Raw genomic sequence first — 14,401 nt, forward strand, 5'->3', positions numbered from 1 at the left:
GTCTACCCACCGTCCCAGACGGTCTTCCGGATATCCACTTGTAAGTGGGGTGCCACTTATGCCAGGAAAACTCACAGCACTTGAACAAGCTCAACTCGATTCGCAAGTAACTGACATAGCAGTTACAAACTCTTTCCCGTGCAAAAGTTGGCCTACTCTCCAACATTAAGTTTTCCTTTCGAGGAAAATACTCTCCAATGAGTCCACTCCGCACAGTCCCTAGTGTTTTCTCGGAACTTTCTATGAAACCAACTGTGACGGACCGGAAAATTACTCCTTTGGCGCGTTTCCCCGCAAGCCGTAACTTCCTCGATGCACCATGATAAAGCTACGATCCGAGCCTTAAAGCTAGGCAAATGCATCCTCATTTTCCCTCGCAAGCATGCTCGACGAGCATGATGCAACTAACTTAGGTTCCACATGGTTCCAACTTACCCTTATTCTGCGAAGGGTTTATTAAGTAAACCAAAAACTTTATTAAAACGATAAAAATTGCCTTTTGAGGCCCTAAACGGTGGGATTTGGATAAATTCTGGTGACCATGTGGATCTATAGATCGACATGTCTTGATCTTTGGGCCGTTTCCCATCAAAATGGACTCCTGTTGAGCTAAAATATGACACTCGGGTTTTTAGCCTATGTCGAACGCCTTGATAAGAAGTATGAGCATCCAGTGAATGGAATGCAACTTTCCACATCAAGTTTGGCCACAATCATCTCTTGCATCGCATCACCGAGCTTAGATGATATGAGAGGCCAATATGTCGCAATCATCTCCCAAATAGATGATATGAGCGACAAAGTACTGGACCGGAAACGCTGCAACTCATTGCGGCTGCCTATGTACCCTTCCCTACTCTAAAAGGATCAAGCACAGACCGTAGTTCATCCACGAAGGGACAGAAACTTAAACCAACTCATTTGCGAGGCCGTGGCCAAGCAATAAAGGTAATGGCCTAGTCCGTATAGGCCGTTTCGTCAAAATGCATCCAAGTATTGCATGTTTGGTCCGCAATATGGCATAACTGTGCCTAAGTATCAAATGCCCTCTTCGCGAGGCTACACAACTATAAATGAGTCTTAGGCATCATTTATACTCTTCCGGCTAAGCTATGAAGCTTACTTGGTGCATATTCCGCATATGCACCATCAACCAACTACCCCTCCCTATATATGTTAATTTGACATTTTTACAACTATGATTGGGGGAGAAAAAATCATTCATCAACTCCCCAGGACGTGATGGCTGCACCTTACCACCCTAGCCAACAGTGATGTACGGCCGTAATGGTTGTACATTCAGTTCTGGCTCACATGCCAGTTTCAATGTCCGTCCATGACGGCTGAACATTTACTGATCCATGTCCCGTGAAGGGCCGTGATGGCTGTACTTCTGTCTTTTGCCCATGGGCCACTCCAATGTCCAGCCGTGATCGTTGTAGATCTCTAAGTCTATCTCACTTGGTGCATGGTCCGTATATGCACCTTCAACCAAGTACCCCTCCCTATATATGTTAACTTAACATTTTTACAACTTTGATTAGGGGAGGAAAAATCATTCATCAACTCCCCACTTTTACTATTCATGGTCGTTGCCATATACCCGACCATGTTGGTTGTCTACTACCAACCGATGTCCAGCCATGTTGGCTGTCCGCTTCCAACCAATTTCCATCCATGTTGGTTGTCCGCTGCAAACCGATGTCCATCCATGTTGGTTGTCCACTGCCAACCCGATGTCCATCCATGTTGGCTGAACATTGTCAATGCATTGGCTAAGGGCCAATGTTCCTTTTCCTATGCAACAGAAGCTTTGGATGAAGATTCATCTCAGGCCATGACGCATCTTTTCGCATGCGCCATGCTAAAAACACGGGGTGTTACAATTCCAGTCTGAAGTTAACTTGTAGTACGCTAGTGTCTGTAGTAGCTTAATACAATATGGTGTTCAAATCTGGACTAGGTTCCGGGTTTTTCTGCATTTGCGGCTTCCTCGTTAAAAAAATTTTCTGGTGACTGTGTTATTTCTTTTTGGCATTATATTTGTTTGCATAATTGAAATATCACAGGTTGTGCGTAGTTCAGTCAGTTGAAAAATACGACCTTGTTTGTTGAATATAACTTGATTGACACTTCGACATTGGTCTTTGGCACCGTCCAAGTTATTTCTCATATCAATCAGGCACATAGATTTCTATCTGTTTGATTTGCTGATTGGATTGAGAAATAAGAGATAAACTCTTTGATATATCTCTTGATTGAGCTTGCTTTTAAGTTGGTGCTCTCAGAATTATATTGGAGTTTAGTCCATACAGATTGTCGAACGAATTTAATATCCATACATGGTTAATTGTTCTAAACTCTCATTTCAATCATTGAAACATTCTTAGAAGACGACAATGGTAATCTCACACATACCATTGGCTTCAAGTAATTTTCAAGTGATCGAATGATCAATTCCGAACTTCCCAAGCTAACATCAAATGACTGTCTCACAAAAATCATGTAAGATGTTCAAGGTAATTTTCACATGATCATCTTTTGACTTAATATTTAGTTTCCAACAAATAAATTGTCTCCAACTAAACTCGTCAAGAATACGATGAACATAGCTAAAGCAAAAAGCTTTCTACTCGTATTTCGAGAAATAGATAAGCGAAATAAACTCGGCTCGAAATATCAAATGTGTATAATGTTAAAATATATATAGCTATACGACTAGTCTCATTAGAAGATATAATAGAATAGACTTCTGAGTGATAGATAAGTTTTAGTCTCTACATACCTTTTATTGATGAAGTTCCTTCAAGCTCTCCTCAATAGATCTTAGTCTTCATTTGGTGAATGCAGTGAAGTCTAAAGATCAACTACACTTTCTATCCTAATCCGAGACATAGCTATAAGTAGACTAGAAATCAAGTATATAGTTTTGATCAACTAAAATTGACAAACAAGCTTGAGATACCAATGCTTGCGAGTTCGACCGAGCAGTGCTCTAACATTTATCTTAATCACAAAGCTAAAAGATATAATGTGGAAGTAAAGTAAATAACACAGACACTCAAGATTTTGTTAACAAAGAAAATTTAGTCTAGTTTGTAATACTTTTAAAATTAATTGGCTATACGAATTAACTACCGGAACCTCATATAGTTGAGACCAAGTAAACACTCCTTATGGCAAGGATCGATCCAAATGACTAATTTTTGTTTTCAGTAAACAACTCACCTGTTGATTACCAAATTCAATATTCAAATCAGTGATAAAGCAGAATAAAGGATCTTCTGTTTATATCAATAAACTCCTTTGGCCTAAAGATCAAACCAAGACAATGATTATTGAAGTAATCAATCTTGATGAACAAGCTCCATTGAAGCAGCTTAATGCAACTAGACAATTGTTCGATCTTTTTAAAAGTCTTATGTTTATCGAGATAAATTACTTGTAAATCCCGAAAAATCAACTTTGCAAGAGGTAACAAAATATCAAAATAAAAAAAAATATCTCAAAGTCTTCAATCTTCAATTCTAATCTTCAAAATAATCGTTGCAAACAACTTAATTCCATTATTGGTCAGCATACAAAACTGAGTTTTTCAACATCAACCGGACAGCAGTTCTATCCCGCAGATTTAAGATCATTCATATTTGGGATAGTAGATCTTCAAATAAACTTGAGTGACCTTATATCAGAAGAGACGGACCATAAAATAAACAAGGTTGATCTATCAGAGATAACTGACTGTTATTTCAATACGAAGCACAAACAGTAATTCATAAATAACAAATCTTGCTTCCACCAACGTTAAATGTAGAGGCTTCTTGCTTTCACCTAATTTGATTACTCATATTTATTTAACATGTTGGCTCTCTGATACAATCAATATAAGTATATGTTCAAGGAATGAGTTTGTAAGGATACAAGACTCCATATTTATAGAGTTATGGCTAAGGATTGTTTGGACAAGACCTGCCAATTCCGAAAATCCTCAAGAGAAACAAATATTTATCTCTGAAATGAGAAAATACAATTGTATTCCAACTTATAAACCGATTTCTCTCATAATATGGAAACTAAAATTATCTAGCATAAATCTACGTACTTGACTAATATAGTAACTTGTGATACGAAAACTTCAGGGTAAGGACGGTTTTAGGCAAATCTAGCAAAGCCTGCTTTAGGGTAGTACCGGCTGGTGTTTTTTTTTATGTTACAAGAAAGCAAAATTTGGTCTAAAACGTGAATACAAATAAAATAATGAATATATTCTTAGAATAAGGGGCATAACATGAATAGAGAGTTACTTGACTGGTTCATATTTAATAATATAAAAAAAACAGAAAATAAACTCTGTTTTCTACATTTCTTTTTTTTGGAGAACATCGTTTTTCCTAAATTTCATCACTCAAAAGGCAACACCTCTGATTTTATATTGAGTGTAATTATTCTATTTATAACAATATAAGAATCATCGTTTATTTTCTACCTAATCCTTTGATTTTATATTAGTAGTTATACCAACTTCCATCACATCTCAAAGGACAACAATCGACCAACCCTCTTTCTTTCTTGCTCCATCATGGCTTTGGCCGTCTGAACATTAATTATAAAAAAAAGGAATCTAAAGAGGTACTTGAATTTTATTATTCTCTCACACTAAAATGTAACTACAGATTTAAGTTTATTGATTTATATATGATATTTGTTGGAAATCATAATTTACATTATTTAGAAAATGTATATACCGAGACCATTGATTCAAGTATTGCCTAAATACACCATCCATGTATGTTTAAAAATATGATTTTAATCACCAACAAGTGGGTTTTATTTATCTTTTTCTTAAGTCTAAACTAACATAATCATATTGATGATACATGTCATGCTGATGTACTAATGTCAAGGTTAAGATTACACCAGCTGATTATAAAAATTACTAAATATTATCTATTGTAACGTGCCTTAAGTAATTACCAGAAAATATTTCTTTTAATGCATGTTACATGGAAGTAATTTAGCTTTTCCAAGTGATGGTTTGGACAAAAAAGACTAAACATTGTTTCTTTTTTGTTCAAAATTTTGTGTTTTCTGATCAGAAGTTAGTGAAGAAATCTTTGTTCCCATTAGTAGGAAGAGAATAATATCATTTTTTGTTGCATGATCAGGTTAATTACTACATCCATACACCTAGATTAGTGGTAACTACATAATGTTCATTAAAGATTTCACTTAGAACATTCAAAATCTACTATTTATTGTAAAGTAATCGATTATGTATCATGCATAAGCATTACCAAAGTGCTTTAGGAGGAATTATGGAGAAATAATTTGCCTTCACTTCTGGCAGAAAAAACTTAGGGACGGCCTTGCCTCAAGGATTTGGTAAGCATATAAATCGATACCAAAATCGGTAGTGAAAATTTGGTTTGTAGGATCTTTTCTTGAGTATCAAAGGTATACTATAACAATAAAATATTAGACTTTAGCACGTATCGATAATTTATAAACAATATGTGGACACTTACAGACATTCCCGATATAACTCGTGTACATCTCGATGTCCACAGAAAATCGAAGATAATAAACTTATTGATAACTTAATAACAAGTCAAACATAGTCGGGATTGGTCATAACCCACTTTTCAACTATGAAACAAGTTTCGCAAGTCTATTTCCTTAAATTATGTTTCTGAAAATGCTTTTAAACATAATTCCAAAGTTTTGGATTCATCAAGAAGTTCAACACATTAGAAAAGTTACCAACTAGTGAAATGTTGAGAAAACGAAATCCATAAATAAACTATACTTCGTAACTCCATATACTTAAGTTGTAGAAAACTTATTGTATATCATTCTTTAAGATACTCTGGTTATAGTGTAATGATGAAGTCACCAATACAAAAGTCATTATAACAAACTTAACTTCACATGTTATGTTTTCAATGAATAAAGACTCGAAAGGAGAATATATTAAAGCGAAACAGGTCAAGTCTATAGTTACTAATCTCGAAATGAAGGATAACATCTTCGTTGTCTTCGATACATCTTCATGTCTTCATGAGTAACTAGAACATGTCTCAATATTTAATTGTTTCTAGTCAAACCTAACAAAGTTGACTTAGCAATCGACTCAAGCGGCTCCGAATTTTGGAAATAAAGTTAACATACCAATATTTGGTGGGTTTAATCGAGAAATGCTCTAACATAAGCCTCTTTCTTTTCTGTCTTTATCATTATAAGTTTACTCTTAGGATCTCGGTAGTTCTTAACTACCTTGTGTGTGTTTCCTGATAAATTTAGAAACTAAATGGACTACTACGCTTAAGTTACAACAGTTTCTATGAGCGACAACGACTAACTTTTTATCCACGTTACTATGACGATCCAAATATTATCTGGCGATATGCGAAAGATATATGCACAATAAATTAAAATAACATCAATAATATCAACAACACAAATATTTGCAGATGAAGAACACCCAATATAACAAAAAATAGTAGTTGCAATATTTTTGCACAAATGAAACTCATGTTACAGTTTGCAATAATTATACACTCATGGAAATCATATTGAACTGTGCAGTAATTGTACAACCATGGAAATTGTGAATACCAATATTCTGTGGAGCACGTGTCATGATCTTAATGGCCGCATACAAATTCAACTGTGCAGCCTTCGCTAAACAGAGAAGCCTGAGTAGCAAAGGATACCTCCACAGATCTACTTTATCTCATCCCAAGAAAGAAGGCCTAAACGGTTAAGATGAGAAGAGTAAAAGTCTAGTCTACAAAGAGATAGCTGGCAAAGGGACAAAGGTAGATGACGCATCTAATCAGCATTAAATGCACAAATATCTTATCCACACGCATGAACCATGGCACGTGGAGAGAGAAGGCGTGGCAGAACCCGATTGGCAAAAGCTGGCGGTGAGCGAAGGTACAACCCGTACTAAGGTTGGGTCGTTCCCGAAGGAACGTGGGCCATCTGAGGTGGCGGAATACGACTGGAGAAGGTACGCGGTGGACGAAGGTACCATTGGTACGAAAGGTATATCAGCAGAAGATGGACCCAGAGGCAGCAAAGAGATACCTAGAGCAGAAGGGGCTATAAATACCAAGCCTCACCAACAAACTAAAGGCATTCAATATCTAGGAGAGGAGATCTAGTCTTAAGCTTATACCTCTTTAATGTTTAGAACTTAAGTATTTACTTCAACTTGAGTTCTCTCTATTACTTTGGGAAGCAATTAAGATCTCTTGTAACCACCACAACTTAATACAAAACAATCACCCATTACCCCGTGGATGTAGACAAATGTCGAACCACGTAATCTCTTGTGTCTCATGATAACTTAGAAGCTTTTACATTATATTTGTGTTCTTAGTTATTATTGTGATCTTGAATATCTTTTATTACTTAGCATTGTCAGTTCAACAGAGGTATCGATACTACTTAGCATCAGATCCTCTGAGTTGTATACATTAAGTAGACTACAGGAAAACGAGTAGTCACAGTTTGGCACCCACCATGTTTGGCTCACGAGCTTGAGTTTAGACATAGTTTTACCTTTAACTTACGTATCTTCCGTAACGAAGGGATCTATTCTTTTTAACGATGAATCTCACTCTCCAGAGATTTGTTCATTCGTTATGTGTGTATGTTTTTTGAGTTTATAGACTCTAAAAATGTATCTTGTTAAAGATCTACAAAAATTTCACAAAAAAGCGTGCTCACAAAACGCCAAAATCTTTGTTTTATACTAAAACAACCATTTTTTAACAAAGCATATTTCAGATCTGAGAACCTTTGACTGACAGAGGAATCTCAGTGAGATTTTAAGGAATAAAGATCTTCTAAAGCATTTAATAACCTTGTTTTTTCACGAGATCTGGCACCTTTTTTTATTGGTTTTCAACGTCTAAGGTTGTCTTTTCCAAGGGTGTCATAAAAATTTAATACTTGTCTTTCAAAGACATTATTTCAGTCATTTCTCGGAAAAAGATGCTTAGCCGTCTTCTGTGTCAGAGCATTAATTGCTACTTTTAATGAAGGTACCAAATGACGTACCAACAAGCTCACGACCAGCAATCACCAGAGGAAAATCCCAAAAGCCGTCTCAAGCAAATCAAAGGAATGAAGCAGAGGACGGACAAAGTGAAATAGCAAGAAGAACAACTGCTAACAAATCACCTATTCCGACTGAAGGGATGGGGCAAACATCGGGAGCTCAACCACTTTACGACATGTTGTTACCGGAGCATCCTACCACTACAAAGCCACCTGCGGCCAACGCAGGGTTACCCAGAACCTTAGCTCTTACGGGATGAGGGTTGAGAAACTTAACCCCAATTCAGATAGATCCAGACGCACCAATCGTAGATGAAGGAGTGGAAAACTATGAAGATCCATCCGACAACACCCCTCAAGGAGGTGAAACCCACAACGATGATCAAATAGCGGCACAAATAGCAGCTTTGTTACTCCGTAACAAGGAGAACGAGGATGCAATACAAGAAATGTCCCAAGAGAACCAGAACCTCAAAGGTATGTGGTAGGCCGGGGACAGTGTATAAAAAATGGAGAAAGTTAAGGCCTACAGTGATACCGCAAGTGCACGGTTTCGATGTAGTGAGTGCACAAGTACGGGTCGATCCACAGGGACTTGGGTGTGTTCATGAAGATTCCTAAGCTAAATGGCAGTGACAGTGCAGTGAGAACAATGAGAAGGCAGTAAAGAGAAAAGCAAAGCCAAGAGGCAGTGAACAGGGCAGTGAAGATGATGAGTGAGCAAAGCAGAAAGAAACAAGGCAATGTAACAAAAACAGTGACAGTGACCAAAGGTCATAGGCAGTGGGTGAGCAGTGGTGAAAGCAAACAAAGCAGATGAAGGGAGCTAGGATCATTAATTCCACCACTAACCTACACCATGTATTCAACGACTACATTCTTGTTCTTGTGATGACATGGGTTAAGATGTGGTCTGCCCTATGTCTAAGAAGTTTCTCCACTAGAGAAATCATCCCCAATAAGACATTGCTCCATAGCACTAGTTATCTGGCTAAGTATAACTAGTCTAAGGCTCAACATGGTCTGGTTTAGCATGATTGGTGGCTGTGTCCACATAGAGATATTCTAACTACAGTGGATTCATGGCATCCACTGTGAGAGCAATTTGCAGACATGCCAAAGTGATTATCTCCTAAACATTTTTAACATTCAAGAATGCATATTCACATCACACAGGATAGCAAGTTAAGGCTTCCTTAAGACCCTAGAAATTGAAACTAACACATGATAAAACTGAAATTAAAATTGGAATTAAACTGAAATTAACCCAATTAGGGGGTATCTCGGCTAACCAAGAACACCCTTCTCTCTACACATCAATTGCCTTTTATAGTTTTACAAAATATCCCCAAATTTCGAAACCCTAACTTGCAAACCCTAATTTTTGAATTGAAAATTCCACTCACCTAATCCCTGAATTGATGTCGACCCATGCCTATTCTCTCTTCTCTGCTCCTCTCCATGTCTTCAATTGCGTCTTATAACCTCACCTAATTTATTGATTTATCACCTAGGGTTTCAGTGGTGAAAAATCAATAAGTTAGATGGCTATAGAGGTAGGGGAGGTAGCTAAGGCGTGTAGGTGGTGTTTGGTGACAGTGGAGGAAGTGGCGATGGCAGGGTGGTGTGGTTCAGCGAGGTGTAGCTGGTGGAGGTGATGGAGTTGCAGAGCAGCTCTCTGCAACAGGGTATGGAGGAGAAGAGGTCGAGTGATTTTGGGTTAGGGGGCGTTTGGCTAGGGGTATAGGGTGTTCGATACTTGGGTGTTAGGCGGGTTCAGCGAGGTTTGATGATCTGCGACAAGGAGCGATGGATGGGAAGATGGTAGGTGGATCTGACGGCGATGCGGAGGCAGGCGATGAGCGACCGTCGGATGAAGAGATACAACGAAACGAACGGTACTTGATGGAGTTAGGTACTGTAGTGTAAGGCGGAGATATCAAACTTCGATGCACAGCAAGGGAGCGACCGTCGGATGCTTCTGAGAACTGATCTGACGGCTGAAGACGCAAGCGGGTATGGATTTGGGTTTTAGGCTTTTGGGTATAGAATATGGGTTTGGGAAATGAGTTTGGGCTTGGAAAACCTTGAGCCCACTTCTTCTTTAAGACCAACTTTCTTCTTCAAGCCCATTTCTATCCTTTTTTTGGTCTTCCGCACATCACTCTTCGCGGCTTCCTTGCGTAATTCCTCCTGGCTTTTCACTACTTTTCTGCTCTTTTTGCTCCGTAACTCATCCAATCTTTATTTATTACCTAAAAATGCAAAATTAAGTAAGAAAAATATTTATTCTTGAAAACAATGAAAATACAGAATATGGGATAAAATGTAGAATTAATGCACAAAAGATGAGTTAAATGCCAAGAAAAATATATAGAAATATGCACTTTTTAGCACTCATCAAATACCCCCAAACCTGAATTTTACTTGTCCTCAAGTAAAACAAAACTAAGGAAATCCTACCTATACCACTGTCGCTGGTCTCTCGAATGCATTTAGCGTATGCACTAAGCCTTTTAAACCACTAAGTGTCCCTAGTGGACGAGTTGAAGTCTCGTGAAGGTTTGCTTAGAACGTACCTACAAAGTTCTAGGTCAAAATATAAGCTCAGATTCCATCAAATGTGACATGTGCAAAACAGTTTAAGCTCACAGCAAAATGGAGATGTCAATCTAGCTATCGAAGGCACAGTCCTAGCACTGATAACAAAAAAAGACATGTGATAAGAGTGTAAAGTGTATCTACACATGTGTAAAGAAAGATCTGAAGTTATGACTACTAATCACCAAGAGATAGTTTCTCAGGCTAAGAACCAAGGTCGAAATCTAGCTAGCTGTCCGGACTTTACGAGAATTGTGAATGAGTTGGAGGTATTTCACAATTACTCGCGTTGTACATCAATGGCATACACCCTCCTTGCTTATTACAACGAAACAACAAAATGACTCTTTACATGACTCTTATTTACATTGACTACTCTCTTTTATTTTTGGAACAAGAGATGATGGAATTGATAAATACTTGATTTTTTTGTATTTTTCTGATTTTTTTTTTTCTGAATATATACATTTTTTTTTTTTTTTTTTTTTTTTTTTTTTGTAGCTAAAAACTTTTGATACAAATACAAAAGGAAACAAAAGATTACATGACACTTTGCAAGAGGTAGCCCTTTTTGATGCACCCAGTTAAATTCGATGGTTGTCTTTCTTAATGTAACCTCCACCTTCTATCCCAACCAACCGAACAAGCTAGTCAAGTTTCGTTCAGTATTCTAAAGTGATTGGCAATCGTAACTTCCTATCAAACACCTTGAAGATCGAGGCCATACATGTATTGGTAGATCGTGCGCGTGCAAATTTCTTATCACTATGTGAATTGTGCTAGAATCAGGGTGCCTAAATATCTAGACTAAGACTCCTAATAAAAATACATATTTGCACAGAGTCAACATTTCAAGGTAAATGAGCTCCATTTTTATGATTTTTGATTTTTAATTTTTTTGAATTTTTTTCGATTTTTTTCAAAGAAGGAGTTCGTTTTCAATTATGGCAAATTATCATGGTATCTACTCTATACCCCCAAAACTAAACTAAACATTGTCCTCAATGTTTCAAAATATGGAAAGAATTAAAATGCAACATATGGAAAGGGACTGCTGAGTAGAGTAAAAGGAGAGAGAATACCCGATTTCGGCGGAAAGCGAATTAAAACTCCGTTATTCAAGGCAAAAATCCAACATATTTCAGCCGAGATCATATTGGATTAGCAAAATATATACAAAAGGAACAAAAGGGTTTTTAAGAAATTTTATCTACTGGATTATATACAAAAAATTCACCATACACTAACAATCTAAAGAGTTGAGGATCAACCCAAAAGACAAAGTGTAAAGGTTTCAACAGCTTCACACAATAATAATATGGTAGGCATGCAAGTGAAGCTGTGAAACAAAATGAGCTACCCCCAAACCTGGATTTTACAGAAGATACAATTTTGAAAAAAAAATCGCGCAGTTTCGGGGGTTCATCATGCAAAAGGTCTAGCTCGAAATGAACTTTGCTAGGGACGGGCAAACATGCTATTTCCAACTGTGGTTCCTCAAAGATATTATATTTGAATGCAAAATGGTCCACGAGGACTTGGGAAGCACACAGTTCCAAACCTAGATTAGGCATTCTCAGAAAAATTGGTTTTACAATATTGGTACAAACCAAATCTAGGTTGGGTGGAAGGCCATCAGATTGTGACTCATGTAGGAGAATAGGTGCGTCATTATCAATCAAATCAAAATCTCCTAAATCATCTACACATGTCACATCATGCTCACAATCATCAATCAAATTAGCAAGTTCACACTCAGAATCATCAACATCATCAACAGATTTGTCCTCATGCATCGGCAATTCAATGGAAATATCACAATGTGACCTAGGTAGAGAATCAGACACATCACTTATATTTTCATGCATAATAACATCAGTGTCTACAGAAGATTCAACTATTCCTATGTCATGCTCATCTTCACAGAATAATTGTACGAATCCCATGTCAATATCAAAATCATATGAATTACAATGAGTATTAGAAAAAACAACATTCATGAAGGTCGAGGGCGAGAAGCCATATGTTATTGAACCAACAGGTTCCACAATATTTTCATGTTCTTCTAACACATCATCATAATCATCATAATCATCATCATAGTAGCATGCATATTGGTCCTCATTAAAAGTGGTGGTGTCGTTAGTCGATTCATGTTCCTCTAAATTAGGTTCATATTCAACATCATTTACATGAATAGGACTAGACACTTCATTAGGGACAACATACATTTCCTCATGAATTTCCTCCTTTTGTAGGTGAAGCAAAATCTGATCTAAATATGCCTGAATTCGTGATGTAGATCTATCGAAGTTTTGCTCACTGAGTCTGAAAGCTTCTGTGGTGGAGTCTAAATTCATGGGAGTACAAAATTCTTCATGTTCAAATTGTGGTGATTGGTACATGTGTGCATGGTCATTAGGGTTATAAAAGATTGATCGCAACCCTCAAAGGATTGATTATGGTCCCAATGACTACCATTCTCACAATTTATGGGCATTTCATACCTTGGATTTCTCTAGATTGCCTAAAATTATGCAAAATATGACAATTCTCAACAGGGTGGTCTAAACTACCACATGCAGGACATGCATAGATTTCAGGTTGCCTAAGAAATTAGATGTGACAGATTCCTCATGTGATTGCATTTCTAAAGCTGCGATTCGAGCTTCTAATTGATCCACAAGAGATGATTGTGTGAGTGAGGCATTAGCAAAATGTTCATTTTCACGTTGTGGCAAACGATGCATGTGTGAATAGTCATTAGGGTTCATGTATTGAGGCTCGGGACTTTGAAAATGTCCATAATAATTCCTATAACTATTGACATCATGGTCTATGGGAGGTTCATAACGTGAAGTTTGTCCACACGCAAGTTCTCTAAGGGATTCGTTGTATTCCCTAACTGTAGAAAAAGATCTAGACATGATTGGGCTCAAAGGCTAAGTAAAGAGTTTACAAAGCTCAAAATTTGGTTTTTAAGGGATTGGACTTTTTGGAAAAATTTGGTTTTGTTGGGAGACATTTGGTTTTGATGGGAAAAATTTTGGTTTTTAGGGGAAGATTTGGAAAACTTTTTGGTTTTTACGGGAGAATTTTGGTTTTGTCGGGATAAGGAGGAAGAAGAAAAATTTGGTTGTTAATGTGGGAGCAAAATAAAATTTGGTTTTAGAATTTGGGAGCAATTAAAGTAATTTTTTTTTTTTTTTAAATTATCCTAGCATAAATTAGCACAACCCATAAAAGAAAATAAAAACAACAATAATAATTACAAACCCATAAAAGAAAGAAAAAGAAGAAAAAGAAAAATTATTACAAGCCCAAAAAAAAAATAAAGAAAAACAAAAATTATTACAAGCCCACAAATTAAAAATGGAAGCCCACAGGTTGGGTTCTCTTAATGGGTTTAAGCTTACCTTTGAAGCACAGCCCAGCTGTTCAGTTTGGTTGCAAAAGCCCAGTTGGGCTTTGGATCATCCTAAGCTTTGGCTTCAACACTCAAGGCCCAGTTGGGATTGGTTCAATTTCTTCTCCTTCTTCAGCTTACAGCCCAGTTGGGCTTTATCTTACACCAGCTTCAGCAGGCAGCAGCAGCAGGGAATAGCAACAGGAGCACAGCAGCAATAGCAGCAGCAGGATCAGGAGCAGCAGCAGGATCAGGAGAAGCAGCAGGAGAAGCAGCTCAGCTCTATTTGGGCTTCACAGCAGGTACCTGGACTCAGCAAAGATC

The sequence above is a fragment of the Papaver somniferum genome, chromosome 8 (assembly GCF_003573695.1).
Source record: "Papaver somniferum cultivar HN1 chromosome 8, ASM357369v1, whole genome shotgun sequence".
NCBI lineage: Eukaryota > Viridiplantae > Streptophyta > Magnoliopsida > Ranunculales > Papaveraceae > Papaver > Papaver somniferum.